This window comes from Carassius auratus, chromosome 31 (assembly GCF_003368295.1).
Source record: "Carassius auratus strain Wakin chromosome 31, ASM336829v1, whole genome shotgun sequence".
Classification (NCBI taxonomy): domain Eukaryota; kingdom Metazoa; phylum Chordata; class Actinopteri; order Cypriniformes; family Cyprinidae; genus Carassius; species Carassius auratus.
Window position 1 is genome coordinate 25409 of NC_039273.1, and position 9592 is coordinate 35000.

The 9592-nt window shown below is 36.6% G+C and overlaps 1 long non-coding RNA gene across 7 annotated transcripts in view; it reads right to left on the minus strand.

Moving 5' to 3' along the window:
- Positions 1–685: 685 nt before the first annotated feature.
- LOC113050098 (uncharacterized) overlaps positions 686–9592 on the minus strand; it is a 17314-nt gene continuing 8407 nt past the window's right edge. For 5 of the 7 annotated variants that reach the window (XR_003276734.1, XR_003276735.1, XR_003276737.1 and 2 more), the window contains 2 exons: positions 2255–2401; positions 686–997 (listed from right to left, as the gene is read on the minus strand). This is a non-coding gene — a long non-coding RNA (uncharacterized LOC113050098). Of the gene's footprint in view, positions 998–2254; positions 2402–5228; positions 6340–8591; positions 8723–9592 lie in introns of those variants that run through there. The other 2 variants (XR_003276738.1, XR_003276739.1) reach the window with 2 other exon arrangements.

A 9592-nucleotide genomic window follows, 5' to 3' on the forward strand; every position in this document is an offset into this window, starting at 1 on the left:
CTAGAAACCTCAAAGCCCTAGTTACCTCATAACAACTACTCAAAAAACCCTAGCAATCTCTTATAAACCATTCAGTCCACCTTAACTACCCATTATCAACCACTCAGAACACCCTAGCAACTCCTTATCAACGACTCAGACCACCTTAGCAACCACTCAGAACACCCTAGCAACCGTCCACAGCACAGCAGCATGATCTGTATGGGTGAACACCACACGTGTTCTTTAGCTGTAGTTTAAGAATCAGTCAGTGATGTGAAATAGAGAAACTCGTCAGTTTTCATCTCTTCATCATCATTTAGTTTCACTGACAGAAACGACTTACTGCAGTGAGTTTATAAAGACAAAACTCAACACGCTTCATCCTCGTGAGGAGGAACAAAACAAGTGATGCTGAATGACACAATCATATAGAAACTCTATAATGCACACGTGCTGTTTGCTGAACACTTCCCAGACAGTAATCAAAATTTAAAACATTTAAATATGGCTCCAGATATGATCATCTCACTTAAATGATTCTAAACTCTAAATTCTAATCTCTTACAAGTATGTTTATTTTCAAAAAATCTAGTAACAAATCTTTATTAAGTCTATTATATACATACAGTTTTACCAAAAAATGGAACTGACAGATGAACATTTCCAATGAAACAATGAAACAAATCCAAATGGTTGTGTTTTTGTAAATTAAAATTCTGTTCCCTCTAGCATCATTTATAGAAGGAACTCAAAGCGGACTGCTGGAGCTCTAGAGCTCTCGGGTCGTGATGGATCTGGATCTGTTCAGTGAGCATCAGTCGCTGGAAATCTCGGTGGGACCGTCTCTCAGCCGCTCCGCCACCTGCTCCTCGCCCAACAGAATGAGCGCATAATGAGAGGAAGAATAACAGAGGCGAGCATGGGGCTTTGTGGGGCAGTTGATGTCCTCCAATGGCGAATCAGAAGATCTGTCACTGACCATTGGCTCCTGGATTGTCCTGTTTATTGCCAAGAGCTGCAGAGGAGCAGAGCCAAACTGAGGAAATACGAACAAAGTTTGCCCGTACAAACTCACTCGTGATGCTGGGTTTATTTTATTTTTATGTTGCAATGTGGGGTTTTGAATGGTTTATATTGGGTTCCTGCTATGGGGTTTCTAAGGTGTTTTGAGTTTTTGGTATTGCATTGCTATGCCGTGCTAATGCCTTTAGGATGATGTAGAAACAAAGCTGAAATTTAATCCTAGAAGGAGTAGTGATGTTTGCATGCATAGCTTTAGAATGTCATGAAATGCTCCTGATGTTGAGGCTCTACGTGTATGTATACTGTGGTGTAAGAATATATCTCTACGTATGTGTTGGTTTTAAAGCGTGGACACAGCAGGGCTGTTCTGTGCTGCTGTAATGGTCTGTTCAGAGAGAACTAGTATGACACACCGGAGCAGTTACTGAACATGATGTCAGGGTGGAAATGCCAGAGCAAGTGTTTAAGTCGATAACAATCCAGAGAACTGCAGCTTTAATAAGTGGACAATCACACACACACACACACACACACAGGCTCAAACTCACAATGGCCCTAATGAACTACATCTGGTTTTCACACCTTCCCACTCACAGTCAGTTTGCATTGTGTGTGTTTGTTTATGCGCCTGCAAGCAACTACATGACAAAAAACAAAGCAAACAGCCAGATGAGAATTTTCTCACCACCTCAAAAGCGACGCGAGCGAAAGATCCTCTGCCCTGCTAATGTTAAAATGAGATTGAATATTTCCACGGATCATTCACCTCCACTAGTCGGGGGAAATCAGAAGTTAGTGCTCTGGAACAACTTTTTATTTTTGGGAATCAGTTTTGGCGTAATTGATCATCAAGACCATCTTTCCATTGAAGATCGTCTGTGCCGTGTGTCATAAAAATAATAATAATATATCACATTTCAAATCCAGATGAACAGAGACACATTTCATTCAAAACATTCGGGATAAATGATATGACAGAAACGAGAATCCGTCATTATCTGGCTAAGCCGCAAAACCCATTTAAAGCCTTGTGTTTTAGAAATGTGACAAAGTAAAAGAGAAACAGATGGTTTCTAAAAGCAGCAATAAGCCATTTTACCACAGTTACAACTGTTAGCTGTGAAAGGATTTCCCCGTGTCATCTACTCTGATTTTCTAAATGATTGTGGTTTAAAACGGAAGAAAATATCTCACATTTGACATATTTTGTTCTGTTGCCTACAGACGTGTGATTCATGCAGTTATTTACCTGTGATCATGTCTGTGGTCAGTGTCATCTGTCCTGCTGGAGGAATGACTGCAGCAGTAAAGCAGCTCAAGGTCTCCGGGCAGCACGGGTCGTTTCAGGTCTTCATGGTGTCCAGCTGGAGCTTGAGTGACTGAACATCCGCTTTCCCTACAGTTTAAAAACACAAACTCACACAATGAAGTCTCTAGACAATGAAGTCTGTTTACATTATGTTCTGCTAGGGCTGCTAGGGTGTTCTCAGTGGTTGCTATGACGTTACTAAGGCTATGAGTTTGCTAGGGTGTTGTGAGTGGTTGCTAATGGGTTGCTAGGGTGTATGATGTGAGGTTACTAAGGCTATGAGTTTGCTAGGGTGTTGTAAATGGTTACTAATGGGTTACTAGGGTGTTTGATACGAGGTTACTAAGGCTATGAGTTTGCTAGGGTGTTGTGAGCGGTTGCTAAGGGGTTGCTAGGGTGTATGATATGAGGTTACTAAGGCTATGAGTTTGCTAGGGTGTTGTGAGCGGTTGCTAATGGGTTACTAGGGTGTTTGATACGAGGTTACTAAGGCTATGAGTTTGCTAGGGTGTTGTGAGCGGTTGCTAAGGGGTTACTAGGGTGTTTGATACGAGGTTACTAAGGCTATGAGTTTGCTAGGGTGTTGTGAGCGGTTGCTAAGGGGTTGCTAGGGTGTTTGATACGAGGTTACTAAGGCTATGAGTTTGCTAGGGTGTTGTGAGTGGTTGCTAAGCTAGGGTGTTTGATACGAGGTTACTAAGGCTATGAGTTTGCTAGGGTGTTGTGAGTGGTTGCTAAGGGGTTGCTAGGATGTTTGATATGAGGTTACTAAGGCTATGAGTTTGCTAAGGTGTTGTGAGTGGTTGCTAAGGGGTTGCTAGGGAGTTTGATATGAGGTTACTAAGGCTATGAGTTTGCTAGGGTGTTGTGAGTGGTTGCTAATGGGTTGCTAGGGTGTTTGATATGAGGTTACTAAGGCTATGAGTATGCTACGATGATGTAAGTGGTTGCTAGGATGTTCTGGGTGGTTGCTATGAGGTTTCTAAGGCTATAAGCTTGGTAGGGTGTTGTGAGTGGTCTTTAAGGTGTTGCTTGTGGTTGCTACAGTTTTCTACAGTGTTTGGGTGATTGCTAAGGGGTTGCTATGGTGCTGAATGGTTACTATCAGGTTAAAAAGGATATGCGTTCGAAGCTCATTTCTATTTTCTATATTTCTTAAGACCTTCTTAGCTGTTGTTTGGAAATTTGTATTGCTAATAATTCCAGTGTTATTGCCTCCTTAGGATTAATTGCTTGTATTTCTCATTTGGTTAAAAGCATCTGTTAAATTAATAATTACAAAATGTAAATTAAAAAAAGATGATTTGTGCATATTGGTTAATTGACTGTACATAATCAATCCATTTATTCAAACACTACTCTCTGACCTAGTGCACTAGCATTACACATTCAAAGCACAACAGCTGTTTTTGCCCAGGCTAATGTAACTTATAGCACTTACATCCATATTTGTTTTATATTCTATTTATACTTTCTTTAAGGACCTGTAGGTTGGTGTCCCCGTGTCTGTTCAGCAAAATTGAAACTTTTTCGTTGTTCGCTCACAATCATGTCCTTCTAATAAAAACACAGATATTCTTCTGTGGAATATAAAACATTCCAAAACATTCAATGACCATGCTTTTTAAGCAAAAAAAAATAAAAATGTAATGTATCATTACAGAACACTGAAAATATATTGGTGCAGAAGAAAAAAAACACTCCGAAATTGCTAGTAAATTTTATAATTAATTACAAATAAACAACAAATAACACTGAATTAAACATTATTTTTTTGTAAAGCATACTCCAATTCTTGCTAAATGTTATATTACAATTATTATTATTATTATTTTTATCTTAGTCCATATGAGTCTTGCCAATAATAATATTTTAAAATAATTTTTACAAATATTTTCCCACAAAATCTTTTTTCCTTCCCTTAAAATATTATATTAATATTTCTGCTTTATTTCTACATTCTTGGTAGTGTATTATATTCTATATTTTATTTGTCCATAATTCCCCTTGGTTCTGTTTGTTGTTGCATTTTTGGATGAGAGACAAAGAGAAAACATTTCACTACATTACATCACATGCATGTAATGTGAACGTGGAAAAATAAAGAACCTTGAACTTCATTTGTCTTCTGAACGTCTAAATATATATTCATTTTTTTATATGTATTTTTTGGTTTGTTTGTTTGGAAGCTTGGTGAGATTACAAATTTGGAAGAGTATGAGGGTGAGTAAATTATGATGAGCTCTTGCTGTTAATACTGCATGTGTGTGTGTGTGTGTTTGTGTGTGTGCGTGTGTCTGTGTGTGTGTGCGTGTGTGTGTGTGTGTGTGTGTGTGCAGCAGGAGTGAGTTGTGTTTGACCTTTGCTGTGCTGTAGAGGTGGCCGTGTCTCTTACAGTGTGACAGAGAGACCAGCAGAAGCGGTATAATGGATGAGCTCTCTCAAGGTTAACCTCTCTCTCTCTCTCTCTCTCCTCCTTCCTTCTTTCTATCATGTTTCTTTTCCTCCTCACTCACTGCTTTTGTTTCTGAACTGGCCTGGTTTTGCACTGTATTTTTAATCTCTTCCTTGTTCTTTGGATCTCAGACATCCCTCCATCCTCGTGGAGTAACCTCTTCCCATCTCAGCTTCTCCAGATCCCTTTGACTCACAAATCTACTTTTGCATTTGTGCATTTACCAGATGCTTTTATCCAAAGTGACCTGCATTGCATTGCATTGTTTGCATTAAAGGAAAGCTGTATTAGGGTCCTATCTTTACTTTCAAATGAATTTATACATGTGCATGTTCGTCAATACATTATTCATGTGGTAATCTATCTAAAGATAAAGTACCAGGGTCGTACCATGATACAGGCTATTTAACATATTAACATATTCATTTAGACTACACATTTAAGAGAAAATACAGGAAAACCAGTCTATTTGTAGGTTTATTGTTGCTTTCGTGGTACATTCTCTTGCCTTTTATCATCAGTTTATATAATTTCACCTTATATATGCAATACTTTTACACAGTAAAATGTGGTATTACCAGAGTACATATCCAAAAAGCATCATATTGCATGCATTAAAAGTTTAAAAAGTCCAAACAAAACAAAACAAAACAGAAAGTTAGACATTTGTGTGGAAGAGACGCTGATGTGTGTGAATGAGCTGTTAACCTGCGGTTTGCTGGATGCTGCAACTATTGCGCTCTGAGACTTGAGATATCTGCAGCAAATAATAATCATGAACACAATTCCAACATCATGTGACTCTACCACTGACGGTTCACTCATTAAGCTCTAATTACACGGTTAGCAGCGCTGCCATAGAAGTGTATACATACATGCCTCATTAGAGACGGGTTATGGCTCCGCCCCTCTGTTGAATGACACACCTATACATGCATTATCTATAGGTGCTGCTATCCATGCTAAGCGCTGTGCTAGGCTAGCTAGCAGCAGACAAACAGCATTCTCCGCTCATCCATCATAAGTGCCAAACTCGAGACATTCATTTCAGAGTTTGCCGATCTTTGCTGTTCTCCTCGCCGCTTTTCACTTAATCTCTCTTGGCGCTTTCCACTGAAGCTGGAAAGATGCTGAACAGCAGTAAAGGAAGCACTACATTAATTAAATGCAAGAAATTTGCCCCGCTCTATTTTGTTGCTGAGAAAGAGCTGCTAAGATTGATGAACTTCTGTGAGAGTCGAGAGCGCTCCGCTAGTCTCAAATCTGAGCTTAATTGAGATGGAGCGTGTATTAGGTGAGCCGCATACATTAAGGTGTCAGAATTCTGTATTCTAATCTTGTACGTCTTATTTGTCTGGCTTCGGTCTTTGCTGGGAGACGCTGGGCTTCTTTACATGCAGCGCGGAGGTGAAGGAGCGTGCCGTGTGAGAAACATGCTCTCGGGCCCCGGGGTCAGGAACACAGAGTCTCCGGAGACACCAGGGCCTTTGTCTTTGGCAAGGTTGATTTCAGAGAAGTAATTCAGCTCTGGTCGACTCACACTCATCTGAAGGCAGAGGATCCAGACCAGCTTCACATTCACGAACACAAAAGTAGCACAGAAAGTGCAACAATGTAACATGGAACTGTTTTTTTTTTTTTTTTTTTTTACAGACAACTGCAGTATTGAAGGATTCTTTTGAAAACTGCTAAAAGTTTTTCAGTATGTCATTCAATATTTTTTTTCTTTTTCAGTATAAAAAAAAATGCTTAGCATTCATCTTTATATATATATATATATATATATATATATATATATATATATATATATATAGAGAGAGAGAGAGAGAGAGAGAGAGGGAGAGAGAGAGAGAGAGAGAGAGAGTAAGAGAGAGAGAGAGAGAGAGAGAGAGAGAGATAGTTAGATAGATAGTATATATTTATAGGGCTTAATAATTATATAAGTATAATTAAATATAATTAAATACATTACTTATAAAACTCAATTATATAAAATATTTACTTATTATATTTAAATTTTACTTAGAACAAAAACAATTTAGCAATGAAAACATTTAAAAAAATATTTCATTAATAATATATAATTCATTTTATTTACTAAAATATTATTAAAAAAACTACAATATTTTAACAATATATAACAATATATTTAATAAATATAATTTATTTTGGATTTTATCTATGTACATATCTATCTATTTTGTATATGTAATAATTAAATATATATATATATATATATATATATATATATATATATATATATATATATATATATATATATAATGAAAATAACTACATACACATATACACTGTCTCAATTACATATACATATATTTTATAAATATTATAGAATACAAATAGATTAATTAGTGTGTGTGTGCATGCGTGTGTGTTTGTATAGATATATATAAAATTACATTTCAGTGTTTTTTATATATTTTAAACAATATATGAATAAATATATTTAAATAATTTGTACATATGCATCACACTATATATATATATATATAATCCTACTGGTATTGTTGGGGGTTCATCAGATGCTCAGAGTAGAAGCAGAAGGGCACGTGTGTCAATGTTGAAAACACCTTTGAATCAGAAATATATATATTTTTTCCGATTCTGGATGTATAATCTGACCTGTGTGAGCGAGAAGAGAGCAGAGTCGCTCTGATCCCTGCATGTCAGGACTCTCCTGATAATACGCTTCATATTTAAACATTAATACCACCTACTAAGACAGACACGAGCGCAGTCTGCTGAAATATGAAAGCTGAAGGAAAGAGGAGGAAGACATGATCAGAAACCCGTTTACACACAGACACACACACGATGAGCCTCAGTCATGAATCTACTCGTGTGCACACGGCTGCAGTGAACGGAAGGAGACGATTTATAAAAGAAATGAGATTTACACTCACATCAGTTGGGCTCCAGTAAGCAGCAGAATACAGAACAATACGATGATTGTTTTTAAGTCAGACTTTACTGAACATGTTTATCTGAACCCCAGGAGATGAGAAACTAAACTAAATACATTTTACATTTACGCTGAGAAGATGTGGAAGACAGTGAAGCTCAACGTTTGAAACTGAAAATATATTTACTTTCGAATTTCATATACCAAAATATATTTAAAATGTATTTCAGGAGCAAGAAAACACATTTCCAATCTTACAGTAGCCTACTGTACATTTAGACGTATTCCTATAACACGTGTTACAGACAACAAATAAAGCATTTCTTTAAATTTGACATTTGTGAATCTATTTTCTTGGATTCAAATATATGGGTTTTTAAAAAATATATTTATGTTTTTAAAATATATTTTAAAAACTTCGCAAAAAAACTTGCAAAAATATATTTTACACAAAATATTTTGGGCCATTTTTACATTTTTTATTAATTAATTTTTTTATCATTCAGTTTTTTTTTATAAAACTGTATTTTTTGTTGTTTTTTATTCTGTATGATATATTCTTGCATGCTAAATTAAATTAAATAAATGCATTATTGTTCAAAAAATTATATTAAATCCTAACCCTAAACACATTCATTTATACCAACAAAACTCATTTTGATGGGTTAATTCAGATATAAATAGTTCTTAATTTAGGGTCGTGATTGTCCTCACAAATCTCCCAAGGATTTCACACTATGAGGGATTCTGAAAGAAGATGTGCAGAAAAAACACGAGTGAAAGTGTGAAAACAAACAGGACGAGCTGTAAAGCGCATCATCAGTGCCATGCAACAACTCCAGCCATTGATTTCCTTTATGTTTTTTTGCAAGTGCATCAGAGATAAAGGTCCATAAGAGAGTCTCTGAATGAGCAGGAAAGTGATGCAGCTCTGGTCGATATGAAGTGATTGGAGAACCATCCGAATCTCCACTACGGTATTCCGGTAATAATTAGGAACATTAGCATCTGCCGTGTGCAACCGATCTGACACCTGAGAATATGGGAACATGAGGGTGAAGAGCTCAAATGTATCTAAAAGATTCGATTTTAATACAATCTTGATTTCGACGAGAGCGAGAGAATTGTGTTTAACTCCCATAATGCATCTGTAGGCTGTTTTTCACCTGCTGGGTCCATTTGGACCCATTTTATGAAACAGTCATAACTTAATATTTTTCAGCTAAAACCATATTGAATCTGATCAGCTGCTTATCAATAATGAGGGAATGTGAAAACAAGTTAAAGTGTTAAATGTTACCATGGTATTACTACATTTACCAACACTATTAAATTCAAATTGAGACATTTTTTCAAATGACAAAAAAAAAAAAAAAATCACACCCAATATAAATTAATTTTTTTTTATAAATTTTTACATTTGCAAGATCTTCTAATCTGAGAATTACCGAAATTAACTTCATTGGAATGATTGGTATTTCATTAAATGTATAACTCATAACTGCTCAAAAACCATCCTAATTTATGAAAATTAGATATATATTTCAAAAATAAAGCTTCACAGAGCTGATCTCACACACACTCAATATAGACGCCTCTGGAGCAGGAGGGCTTCCATCTAATTATCAGACAAAAGCCTTTCCAAGAACAAACCGAAGCGCGTCTGAAAACACCGCCTGAATCTCAGACAGCAGATCATCACCAGAATGAATCAGGAAAGCAATACTGAAGCCATTAGTGTGAACCAGCGCCGGTGAAGCCATCAAACACTGACCTATCAGTGACTCCCAGCCGTCAGACGGATTGATCACGCTTTACTAGCTTTAAGATGCTTACCAGGGACTTCTTATCAGTTTAATTACAGATGCTCGTTCATTAATGAAGAGTCTATACAATACGGTAC